Source organism: Callospermophilus lateralis, chromosome 2, assembly GCF_048772815.1.
Source record: "Callospermophilus lateralis isolate mCalLat2 chromosome 2, mCalLat2.hap1, whole genome shotgun sequence".
Taxonomy (NCBI): Eukaryota; Metazoa; Chordata; class Mammalia; order Rodentia; family Sciuridae; genus Callospermophilus; species Callospermophilus lateralis.
Genome location: NC_135306.1, coordinates 206,089,636 through 206,102,544, shown reverse-complemented (window position 1 = coordinate 206,102,544; position 12,909 = coordinate 206,089,636). Strand labels below are relative to the sequence as shown.

General features: G+C 44.9%; 1 protein-coding gene across 3 annotated transcripts in view; it reads left to right on the top strand.

Annotated features, from left to right (window-relative positions):
* The window catches only part of Pc (pyruvate carboxylase), a 107,021-nt gene that overhangs the window by 4,715 nt on the left and 89,397 nt on the right, over positions 1–12,909 (top strand). For all 3 annotated transcript variants that reach the window (XM_076847655.2, XM_076847658.2, XM_076847656.2), the window contains exon 2: positions 397–435. The gene's annotated coding sequence lies outside the window, so the exon portion shown is untranslated. The remainder of the gene's footprint in view (positions 1–396; positions 436–12,909) is intronic.

The following is a 12,909-nucleotide window of genomic DNA, read 5'->3' as shown; positions in this document are numbered from 1 at the left end:
GAACTTCTTATTCTTGTGTAGTGGGGACCACACAAGGGTTTTTCTTAAATCCTGCTAGCGGTCCAGCCAGCATCTGAGCGTGGCCACCGTGTGTATTACCGCATTGGGTACTCCTGTGAGCCCGTGAGGTAGGTATTGTTATTGTCCCTATTTTACGGAGGAGGAATCAGGCTCCTGGGTCACTGGAGTGGGTGGCAAGAAGCAAAGGGTGGGGACAGCTGGTCAATACCTGGTGTGCCCTCAGCCCTGTGCTGCTCTGGTGGCACCCATGGAGCCCCCAAGAGGAAGCAAGCTAGCAGATCTTCTCTCGGTTCTGAGTCACTATGTCCTGGCCACTCCTAGGTTCTCCCAGGCGTGCCTGAAGAAGTGACAATAATACTTTTTCTTTTTCTTTAGAAAGTGCCTGCCTCCTCGAGGGCTGACGGAACGCCGAGGGTAAGTCCTGTGCCTGAACCCAGGCCTGTGGGACATGGCGGTGACTTCATTGGGAGCAGCTGGGGATGAGTCTTGTCATGTCACGTCTCAAGTTCAGTCAAGAAAAAAGACCACACTTTGATTTTTGAAAATCTCTGTTTAAGCTTGGTCTTTCTGGGTTTCATTGGTTTTCATAGGAAAGTGACATCTGTTTCCCTGCTGGCCCCAGTTGGCAGCTGGCCAGCCACAGCAGGAGGCCCCATTGCTGGAAGGGTGTGGTTTGGGAAGCTGGCAGGGGGAGGATGATGAGGCGCCTGATGACCCACAGGAAGCATCCCCAGGCAGGGCTGCCTCTGAGAAGAGCCGTTCTTCAGGGGTCACAGAGGGTGGGCAGCTGGGCACCGAGGGGCTCTGAGAAGCATGCAGCTGAGGCTTGAGAAGTGGCTCTGCCAGCTAGTTATAAAGATACTTGACACGTGTTCCCCAGCCTCTGCCAACTACAGTGGCAAGGAGATGAAGTTGGACTTGTCCCTCTACTTAGTGCCAAGGCAGCCACTGCCCTCTGTCACCTGCCCTTTTAGGGTTTCCCCTAATGCTGATTTCCCTCTGATTGCAGGTGGCTGGGAGATCCAGTTGCATGTCCTCAGCCTAAATGCTAAGGCTGCCTGGCAGGGCTCCACTGAAACTCCAGACCTGTCTCCTGCTGGTCTGCAACAACAGTCCAGCTGGGCAGCCTGCTGGGCATTCTCCCTATGATCAGGACACTATGGTCAGGCAGCCTTCCCTTCCTCCCAAGGCAGGCTAGCTGCTCTTCCTGTGTTACAGCTAGGTGCCCTGGAGACTCTGTGGCTCTTCTTCCCCAGAGCTCATGCTCAGTGTGGAGTGGGGATTCCTTTGTACAGGAACTGGTCTTGGTTTCCACCCTTTGTATTTTAGGGATTTTTCTCTGGGGGCCCTTCATGACCTAGGAGTCTGTCTCCTTTGAGATTTTCCACAGTCCTCTTGCCTTAGGCTTTGGGCTCGCACCAGCTGTTTTCCTCCCTACTATTGAGTTTGCTTAGAAAGTTGATGGAGAAAAGGCTGATGGGAATGCGATGGAAACCCTCCACCAGGTACCCACCACCTGTTCTCTCTGCTTGCTCTGTCCACTCGTTCTCAGTTGGTAGAGTTGGGTGTCATCTTCCTTGCTTGCATCCCGCAAGGAGAGGTGGGGGCGCTGAGTGAAGTACCTCTAAACCACCTATCTTAAGGAGCTGAAGAAACTGAAGTCCAGAGAAGGCTGATGAGCAGAATCCAAGATGCTAACACTTTTGTTTTTAAGATTGTCATTTTTTATTGATGTTTCTTTCAAATCCATCAGTTGGAAGGGAAAATTAGTCACCAAGAAGGGCCTTCTTCTCCCAGGTCATCTGATTTGTCAAAGCTCTTTGGGCTCATCAGTCCCCCAGGCCCAGCTGATTCCCTGGAGCTTTTCTTAGTTACTGTAACCAAGGCTCTGTCATCTCAGCTGGGGCCTCCCCGTCGCAACTTTCTCCCTGGTGATCCTGGGGGGAGGTGGGTGCCTGCTGTTGCTGCTGCTGCTGTTGTTGAATACCATGTTGGGAGACCTCCCCAGGTCCTCCCAGCACCACCGCAGCCTGCAGTGCTTCTGATACTTGCTTGTCCTGATTCTCTGCTGCCCAAGGAGGGGCGGGCCTGGGGCATCACTAGTAGGCTGCTCCTTCTGGGGCAGCTTCTCTCCTGACCAACTTGAGACGATGTGACATCCACACCAGCTGAGGCTGCGGAAAATTCTGTGACCTGGCTGTGCTGAGTCATGCTCAGTCTCTGAGGATATGTGTGTCACCTTTCTCCTGTCTGCCATTGGTCAGCCAGGATCTGGCCGGGCTGCAGTTACTAGCCATGGTATTGTGCTACTCATTTCTTTATGCCAATGTGTTGGCCAGTGTGCTATTTATCAGTATAAAATTTATTAATAAATCATTAATAGCAAATATATTGTTTATTCTGGGAAACATTTCTCTCTTACAGATGAGAAAACTGAGATTCAGAAACTAAATGACTGGGTGAGGTTTTTTAATTTTATTTTTAAAAAATTTTTTAGTTTTAGGTGGACACAGTATCTTTATTTTATTTTTATGAGGTCTGAGAATTGAACCCAGTGCCTCACGCATGCTAGGCGAGTGCGCTACCACTTGAGCCACATCCCCAGCCCCGACTGGGTGAGTTTTGGGTGACCGTGAGTGGCATGTTTGGGTGAGATTCTGGATGCCATACCTCATCTCTACCCCTAGATGTTTGAGTACTGCAAAGTTTTTTTTTTTTTTTTTTTTTTTTTGAAGTTACTCAGATAGGAAAAAAAATGTATTTTCAATTTGTTAAAGTTACAATTCAGAAATCTATCCAGCTTAGTGGTGGAGCACCTGCTGGGGGCCTGGGTTCCATCCCCAGCAAGGCAAAGAAATAAAACCTCAAAATTGAATTCTTTCTTTTAAGGTCTACACTTTTTAAAGTTTAGCTCTTAAATACAACAAAGTACAAATCTTTCTATTCTGTTTACAATTCTAGAAAGTTTTAACAATCACTCTGAAAGTGATTGATTAATGCTGGTCCCATTTGAAGACTTAATTAGATTCATTTGAAAATTTTAAATTGAATTTATAAATTATTCGTCTTATTTTAATTATTTTAATACTTCTTTCAATTATAGTTATAAATTATAGCTGGCCGTGAGGGATGCATGATTAAAAAATTCCCCAATATTTAAATAGCACTTGTAAATCTAATACATTAAGCCGATTCTTAAAGTTTTCATAAACGTACCTATTCCATTTTTAAAAATATTCTTTTTAGTTGTAGATGGACACAACATGTTTATTTTGTTTACTTATTTTTATATGTTGCTGAGGATTGAACCAAGTGTCTCACATGTGCGAGGCAAGTGCTCAGCCACTGAGTACAACCTCAGCCCCCATTTTATATTTTATTTTTAAAATAGCTTTACTGAGGTTTTATTGACATATAACTAGTAGCTCATATTTAAATCTTATGATTTCACAAGTTTTGACAAATTGTCCCTGTGAAACCATCAATACAGTCCAGACAAGCTGACACACCTGTCGTCTTTGGAATCTACCCCCCCACCTCCCTCAGGTAACCACTAATTACTTTCTGTTACTAAAGATGAGTTTGCATTTTCTGAGATTTTCCATAAAACCACTCCTACAGTTTGTGTTCTATTTTGTCTGCCTTCTTTCACTCCACATAATTATTTAAATTATGTCTAGTTGTTGCACATATCAAGAGTTCATTCTTTATATATTGCTGAGTAATTATTCTATGACATGGATATTATATAGTTTATCCATTCACTTGACATTGGTCATTTCACTGGCTTCCAGTTTTTTGACAATTGCAAATAAAACTGTTGTGAAGGTTTTTGCATTTCATTTTGTCTTGGGCAAATGCCTAGGAGGGGCGTGGTTGGACACACAGTAGTTGCGTGTGTAACTTTCCATGTTGAACCCTTCCTAGGTGGTTGTACTATTTAATATTCCCACCAGCAGTGAATGAGAGTTCTAATCCCTCCCATCCTCCCCAGCACTGGGGGTAGTCAGACTTTATAATTTTAGCCATTTAAAAAGGCATAGGTCTTGGCATGGTGGCACATGCCTATAATCCCAGTGATTTGAGAGGCTAAAGCAAGAGGATCACAAGTTCAAAGTCAGCTTCTGTACCAGAGCGAGTTAAGGTTGCTTTGAGCAATCTGGTGAGATCCTGTCTCAATTAAAAAATTAGAAAAGACTGGGAATGTTGTTCAGTGGTTAGATGCCCCTGAGTTCAGTCCCTGGTACCAAAAATAAAAAATAAAAAGGTCTATAGTGGTATCTCATTGTGGTTTGAATTCCCCTAATGACGCTGAGCATCTTTTCATGTGCTTGTCCTCTGCCAATACTGATTTTAAACCTAGTAAATTCCTACCTAAAATCATAAGGTCTAAACAAATTACTTCGTTTATTTTAATTGGAGCCTTGAGACTGACTTGTTACTTGAAACAGACCAAATTAAATGTTAACGTACATAAAGTAATGGATAGCACAGATTCTCTCTTTCCAGTACTTGGGATTGAACTCAGGGCCTCAGGCTGAGCATGTGCCCTGTCACTGAGCTGCACCCCTAGCCTAACTCCCAGATTTCTTAACACAAAATTTATAAATAATTATAAATACATGTTTTTTAAAAATTTTGTTTAGCATATCTACAGTTAATCTTACATCTTCCTGGAATTAAAGAAGCTTACTTAATAAGGAAATTATTGCATGATTTCGAACTGTAGTACACTACTTTCCTAAGATTTTTGGGATTTCTTTCTCAACTGGATGACATTTGCATTATAATCCAAGAGAACCATTGGCCTTGGAATCTGCCTGCCAGGCAGAGCCCTGATTCATTGCCATTTAACCTCTAAATGGGCTTGGCTCACAGCGCAGGAGCCCTACATAGAGGAGTCCACATTGCCCAATCTCTTCTCATGTAGCTGCAGTTCTCTGCCTGGGGAGCTACGCCAGGAGACTGGATTCAGACAAACTGTTTAAGGCTTCATTTCTTATGCACTATGATCACAAAATAGGTAGAGTTTGAATACATTATAAGAAGAACTTGGATTCTGAACATTGTGATTGGTCTGACCAGGGACTTGTGACCCTGCAGCACTAGAATTCAAGTTTCAGTTTTCAGGGTTAGTTCTGGCATTTCCCCCTGTTCAAGTCAAGAGAAAGGGAGTCTGGAAATGAAGATTTCTTGTTATTTGGTTAGGCTTGGTTACCAGGAAATCCTGGCAGCTGGACCCAGCGCCTTCTTTTTCCTGTTCTCCCTGTCATCCTTCTGCAAATGGTGAGGCCTCTGGCCTGTCCCGGACTTCCCCGTGGAGAGCCACCAGTCTCCCTCGCAGAGGCTAGTGCCACTAAGTTGTTTTTGGAGATTGGGTCTGGATGATAAAGAGATGTGGAATTGCATTCCTGTCCTGGCCACTGGCTTGGCCCCAGGAAGCGGTGGGCGATGAGTGCATCATGACGTCTCATCTCTCCCTTGATGTCTGATGCCTACGTGGCCCCATGTGAGTGGGAGAGGAGGCCTGTGCAGCTTCAGGAAAAGGACATTGGAGTGGAGGAGGCATTGAAAGGATGCTGTGTGAAATTCTTACTCTGCAGGAGTCTCCCCCTTCAGATTTTTAAAAAATTGTGATCATATACACTGTCCATTTTGGTGGTATAAGAAAAATTCTTAGGCTAGGGAATTTATAGACAGAAATTTATTTCTCACGTTTCTAGAGGCCGGGAAGGTGAAGGCATCACTAGACTGGGTGTCTTGTGAGGACCATTCTTTCTAGATGGTGACTTCTTGCAGCTCTTCACATGGTGGAAGGGACAAGGCAGATCCCTTCAACCTTCTTTTGTTATCAATGCCATTCTCTGTGGGTGGGCCCATGACTTAATCTCCTCCTCAGGACTTGGCCTCTTAATACTGCTGCACTGGGAGTAGGTTTCAGTGGGAATTTTGGGAGGTCGCCAGCATTCAGACCATACCATACACACAGCATAAAATTTACTGTCTTATCCATTTTAAGGGCAGTTTTCAGTGGTATTAAACACATTCTTCTGTACAACCGTCTCCACCCTTCCTCTCTCCAGAACTCTCTTGGTCTTGTGAAACTGAAACTCTCCAGCCACTAAACAGCAAGTCCCCCTTCCCCACCCACCTTATCTGCAGGCAACCATGGTTCTGCCTCTAGATTTTGACTCCTCTAGGTACCACCTCATATAAGTGAGACATACAGTGTTGTTTTAGTTAGCTTTTTTGTTAGTGTAACCAAATCACCTGATGAGAACCACTCAAAAGGGGGAAAGCTTATTTGGGGCTCAGGGTTTCAGAAGTCTCTGTCCGTCCCTAGTTGACTGACTCCATCGCTCTGAGCCAAGGTGAGGCAGCACCTCATGGGGGAAGGGCTTGGCAGAGGGAAGCTGCTCCCCTCCTGGCAGCCAAGAAGCAGAGAGTGGGGGTGTGCAGGGAAGATGCACCCTTCCAGGGCACGCCCTCAGTGACCACCCAGTCAATCCATTCAAACTAGGGTGGACCGATTAGGTTATCGCTCTCATGATCATTTCACCTCTGAGTTCCTGAATTAACAGGAGCTTTTGGGAAATATCTCATATCTAAACTGTAACAAGTATTTCTCTTTTTATGATTGGCTTATTTCACTTAGAATAATGTGCTCAGAGTCCATTCATGCTGAAGCCTGTATCAGCATCTCCTTCCTTTTAAAGGCTGAGTAATATTCCAATTGTATGAATTGGACATATCTGCTCATCTATTGATGGACACTTGGGGTCCTTCCACATTTAGTGATTACAAATAATGCCACTATGAACATGATTGCTCAAATATCTCTTTGAATCCTGTTTTCCTTTCCTTTGGGTCTAGATACCCAGAGGTGGAATTGCTATCATGTGACAATTTTATTTTTAATATTTTTGAGGAACCCCCATGCTGTTTTCCGTGGTCGCTTTATCATGGCATTCCCACCAGCGGTGCACAAGGGCCCGTTTCTCCTCATGCTCACTGACATTTGTTATTGTCTGCTTTTTTTTGACAGCAGCCATCCCCATGGGAGTGAGGTGTTGTCAGTATACTTTTGGTTTGCTTTTCCTTAATGATTAGTGATTGGGAGAATGGCAAGTCCGGTGGTCCATTTTCAGAATACCAAATTTAGCCTTAAATGTAAAATTACTGGGGATGAAAGCATAGCATCTAGAGGGGAAATAGAGCAGAGTAGAAAGTTTACAAGCAGTTAACTCACAATAGCACTATAGTCTGTGGATGTGGCAGATCCTGTCTGGGCACCTGAGCTGCCCTTGACACACAGGAAGTGGGGGAGGGGCCTCCTGACCCACAGGTAAACTACGAATATGCCAAGATGCTCTCACCCCAAGAAGGCCTTCTGCCACAAGAGAACAAAGGGAGTGAGGACAACTGAAGGTGCTTTCCTTCAAATTCCCAACAGGAGACAGCAAAGCTCCCATAGTACTCATCCAGTAGAAACCAGGGGTTACCTTGCACACCAGGGACAGAATGCTGCTTGCTCCCTCAGGCACCCGATTCTTGCAAGACCATCATTAAAATCCTCATTTTCTATGTACCTGGTCTTTGTCTCTCATGTCCATTCTTTGAGTTTGGGCAGGTGAGCATGTTTCTCACAGTGATTTTAAGCATCTTTTTATGTGTTTATTGGCTATTTATATGGAAAAATATTCATTCAGATCTTTTGCCCATTTGGAATCGGGTATTTGTGTTGTCTGAGTTTTAGCAGTCATCCATATATTCTGCATGGTGATCGCTTGTCTGATGGATGATTTATGAAGTTTTTTCCTATTCTGTGGATTGCCTTTTTACCCACTTAATGGAGCTGCCCGCCCGCTGGTCTTCCAGGGCTGGGGTGGAATCTGATTTGTCTGTCTTTGCTCTGGTTGCCTCTTTGCCTTTGGTGTCATGTCTGTGAAATCATTATCAAATCCAATGTCATATAGCTTTTCACCTGTACAGTCATTCCCCTTATCCAAGGTTTTGTTGCTCCTTCATAATAATGGGAAAACTGGCAACATCATCAAAACCAGATTTTTCAGAGCTCTGGAAATTAACCAAAGGCTGACAACAATCCAAGACACATTTCACAGGAAAAGGGACTGAAAAAATTCTCATGTTTTAAGCCAAAAATTATGAAGCACACAAAGAAACAAGAAAAGTATGAATCACATGTAGGAAAAGAAGCCATAAAACTGTCCCTGAGGAAGCCCAGATGTTGGACTTTATAGGCAGAGACTTACATCATCTATTTCAGATATGTCTACAGAACTAAAAGAAAATGTGACCACAAAGCCTGACCAAATAGTGATTATCAATAAGTAATAGATGTGGCAAAGGATGAAGCAGATATCCTGGAGCTGAAAAGTGTAATAACTAAAGTGAAAAATTCAATAGAGGTGGTAAGTAGCAGAAAGATGAATCAACAAAGTCGAAGATAGGCAGATTGAGATGATTCAATCAGAGGATCAGAAAGAAAAAAGAATGAAGGAAAATGAACAGAGTCTCAGAGACCTGTGGAGTACTATCAAGTGAATCAGCACCTGCGAGATGGGAATTGTAGAAGGAGATGAGAGAAAGGGCCAGAAAGAATACTTGAAGAAATAATAGCCAGAAACTTCTCAAACTTTTTTTTTTTTATATTTTAATATTTATTTTTTAGTTTTTGGCGGACACAACATCTTTGTTTGTATGTGGTGCTGAGGATCGAACCCGGGCCTCACACATGCAAGGCGAGCGCGCTACCGCTTGAGCCACATCCCCAGCCCCAAAACTTCTCAAACTTGTTGCAAAATAAGAATTGGTACATCCACGAAGCTCAATGAACTCCATCTGGGATAAATTAAAAGAGATCCATAGTTAGATCCATCACTGTTAGACTGGAAAGGCAGAGAACTTTGAAACAATAAGAGATAAGCAACTCATTGTGTACAGGGATCTTCAATAAATTTAATAGCTCATTTCTTCTCAAAGCATGGGGGCCTGAGGGCAGGGGAGGAGCACAAATGCCAGGTGAGGCAAACCTTTGACTGGAGTTATTTAACCTTGAGTCTTGGATGAACCTGATCTCTTCCATCTTCAGGGATAATTTATCAGTTTTATCTCTCTCTCTCTCTCTCTCTCTTTTGTTTGTTTTGTTTTGCAATACTAGGGATTGAACTCAGGGCACATTACTGCTGAGCTACATCTGAAGTTCTTTTTTATTTTTATTTTGAGACAGGATCTTGCTAAGTTGCTGAGGGTCTCACTAAGTTGCAGAGGCTGGTCTTGGACTTGTGATCCTCTTGTCTCAGCCTCCTGCCTCCTGAGTTGCTAGGATTATTATAGGAATGAGCCAACTGTGCCCAGCAGTTTAATCTCTAAAAAACAATTAGTCAAATTCCTTTTATTCTTGACCTGTAGAAAGTCTGCCTTTTACCAAGTTCCCCTCCAGGTATCTCAGAAATACCCAATGGATGTTTATGTGTTCCACCAAACATGGAACACAGTAAGAAGTGTCTCTATATTTGTGTGTATAGGCATCTATACATACACATAAATTGAACCCAGGGCCTCACACATTCTGGGCAAGCACTCTACCATTAAGTGCTGTTATCCTGCCCCCATATCCCAACATCTTTGTTAAGTGAATGAAATCTATCTGTGGCTTGTTTCCTTAGCCACGTGTCTAATCTCTGTGACAGACCTGAGATTCAGAGAGATCAGTAACTCACTCTGCTTCACTAGGAAGAGACTCTCAAAACAAAATTACAAAAGTTAGTTTAAAAATCTTAATTGGTTATATTTTCGATTAATAAACTGGGCAACACTGTGAGTGAGGCACAGGAGGTTGGTTTTATAGACAGAAAAGGGCTGAAGAAAATAGAATCAAAAACCAAAAAGCAGCTTGTTCGGGGCTGGAGCAGCAGCTCAGAGTGCTTGCCTTGCACGTATGAGGCACTGGGTTTGATCCTTAGCACCGTATAAAAAAATAAAATGAAAGCATGATGTCCATCTACAACTACAAATTTTTTTTTTTTTTTCAAAAAGCAGTGTGGGGGCTGGGGTTGTGGCTCAGCAGTACAGTGCTCGCCTAGCATGTGTGAGGCTCTGGGTTCCATCCGCAGCACCACATATAAATAAATAAATAAAATAAAGTTTTATATATATATGTGGAATACAGCATTCATTAAAAAAAAAAAAAGCAGCGTGGTAATTTCAGTTTCCCTTGTAAGGTGGGGACAGGAGACAGAACAATAGAAAAATAACTGGTTAACATCAGGTTACTAAAGATGAGGCAAAGGGAGCTTCATTTTCATACCTGTTGAAAGTGTCCTGTTGGGAAATTTGGCTTTTGTGCTTCTAATTCTGACTTTTCATTGGATCAGATAAGCGGCTGAGTTTCAGGTTGATGAAACTTCAATGTGATTGATTCCATTTTGATTTTAGTCTGGTCTGTTGGGCCCAGTTCAGAAACTTAGTCCAGAACAATGTCCTGTAAGTTTTACTAACAAGTCAGAGCCAAGGTTGGAGAGAAGCAATCCTGATTTCTGTCCTGGGGTTCTTAGAATACGCTTCTGTTCCACAGGGTGTTAGACCGTGTCACAGAATATCCTGGTCCCCAGGGCTGCAAAGCCAGCCTGAAACTCCTTTCCTTCTTGATTGACTGATGGGTGTTGGCCTCTTCTGGGAGCCTCCGCAGTCACTTGGGAGTTGCCTCCTCTCAGCCGCGCAGCTCTCCCTGCTGTTACCCAGGCTGTTTCCTTGAAGATTTAGGTTTTCTTTGGCCTCCCTGGTTTCTCACTGCCCTGGTCAGCTGGTTGCACAATAGCTATTTGTATTTCTGCTAACCTGAGCTGTCTTTCCATCCGTTCATTTGTGATCTTTTTCTTTTTTGTTTCTGCAGGGCTGGGGAGGAACCAAGGGCCTTGCCCTACATCCCTATCCCTTTTGAAATTTAATTTGAGACAGGGCCTTGATAAATTGCTGAGGCTGGCTTCGAACTTGCCATCCTCCTGCCTTAGCCTACTGAATAGCTGGGATTATAGGATTGCACCACTGAGGCTGGCCCCATTTGGATATTCTCAAATGCCAATTACAATATCTGGCAGAATAAATTCCCCATGATCCAATCTGAGTCTTGTCAGTGAGCTGAGTGGTTTTCAAGGAGGGCAGCAGGCATTTCTGTCTAGTATTCCAGGAAATTGTTCTTTCCTCAAGTATCTGCTGTGCCCTTGTGGTGAACCCAGCTCTCCACTGGATGCTGTAAGGCCACTAGGACCTGGTACCAGCTTTTGCCCTTGGTCACTTTCCTGTGACTGGGGCAAAATACAAGCTTGTTCAAGTAGCGACTAGTTAATATGCCACAGTAGTCCTAACTGTCAATTGAGTGCAGTGTCTGGGCAGGTGAGATGCTAAGTGCACAAACACTGGATTAGCAGGGAAGGGCATAGTGGTAGTTGAGGTCAGGGGCACTGGAGCCAGGTGGACAGGATGGAGTTCAGGTTTAGCCATTACTAGCCTGTCACCTCTGACAGGTTCCTTAGTCTCTTTGATCCTTTTTTTTTTTTTTTTCATCTTTAAAAGAGGGACAATGAGATATTCTCTATGGGGCTGTTGGGGAGATCAAATGAGATAACTCACAGGAGTGGCAGAATGTCATGCTGGCACCTCGTGGGCATATCCTGCTGGTGGTCTTGTTCACAGCACTACTGGAGGACAGTCACGGAGGAACTCTTGTGAGAGTAAAATAGCAATCCAAAGACCTGCAGGATGAGGGGCTGTATCTTCATCAGGATGATTCAGGAGAGACCTCTTGGAAGCACCTGCCCTTGAATGGTCTCCTCTGGGCCAGTGGGAGGAGGGGCAGATGCTTTGTACACTGGGCAGAGTCATGTGATGAGAAAAGCCAGGCATGGGAAGTGTGGTGCCCAGCATTGCTGGCCTGGGAGGGTGTTGGAGCCCCCAGTGGGAGGAGATCTGCCCCTGCTTTGCCCGCTGATGCACACAGGGACTGGCCCTCTGGAGGCCCTGGTAGGTGTGAATGCTGCTGGGGATCGGGTACCTGGTCAGAGCTGTGTGGGGACTAGAGATGATAAGAAGCCCCTGAAGGGCTGGAGCTGGGGACCACCCAGAAGCGAATGGGGTTTTGGAAACCTTCTGGCAGCAGCGTGCAGGCTGACCAGGGGTGGGGGGAGTCAGGAGGTAGGGCGGGGACCAGCGCATTGTGGAGTGACCACACTGGTGTGGAGTGGCAAGTGGTTGCAGCAGAAGGGAGAAGCAAAGACAAATGTCACAGAGGAAAGTTGTCGTGTGGGAGTGGAGGAGGAATTGAGAAGCTCTGTTTGATCGTCTTCATCTTGAAGTGCAGTGCTGGAAAAGGGGCCCCTGTGAGGCTAAAGGAAGCTGACCCCAGGGCTGTGGTCTGGGGGAAGATGGAGGGGCAAGTAAAAAGAGGAAATGAGGACGGGTGGAAGATGGGCTACTAAAGCACATTCTGTCAGAAAACCGAGTCCGCAATCAGCCCTGAGCACCGACTTGGGGGGAAAAAAAATATTACCCCGAGAGAGAACCCCTGGCAGAATGCACAGACTCTGGGGCTGAGTGCCTTCAGTTCTTGCCTTGTTTCTGGTGAGACAACGTGGTCAGTGTGAGCCTCCCGCTGCCCAGGGAGGCTGGGCTGGCAGGGCTGATCATGGGGAAATGCCTTTCTTCTGGTTGCATGGAGCCCTTGCTGTGCGTGCCTTGGCAAATGGACTGAGCAAAAGAGCAAGCGTGTGGTGTGGACTTGAGAGGGGCAGGGGTCCTGTGCGGTTTTTCCATGTGTGGTGGGGGAGCCTCCTCCTAGCATAAACGTGAACTCAACAACCCTCACTTCTA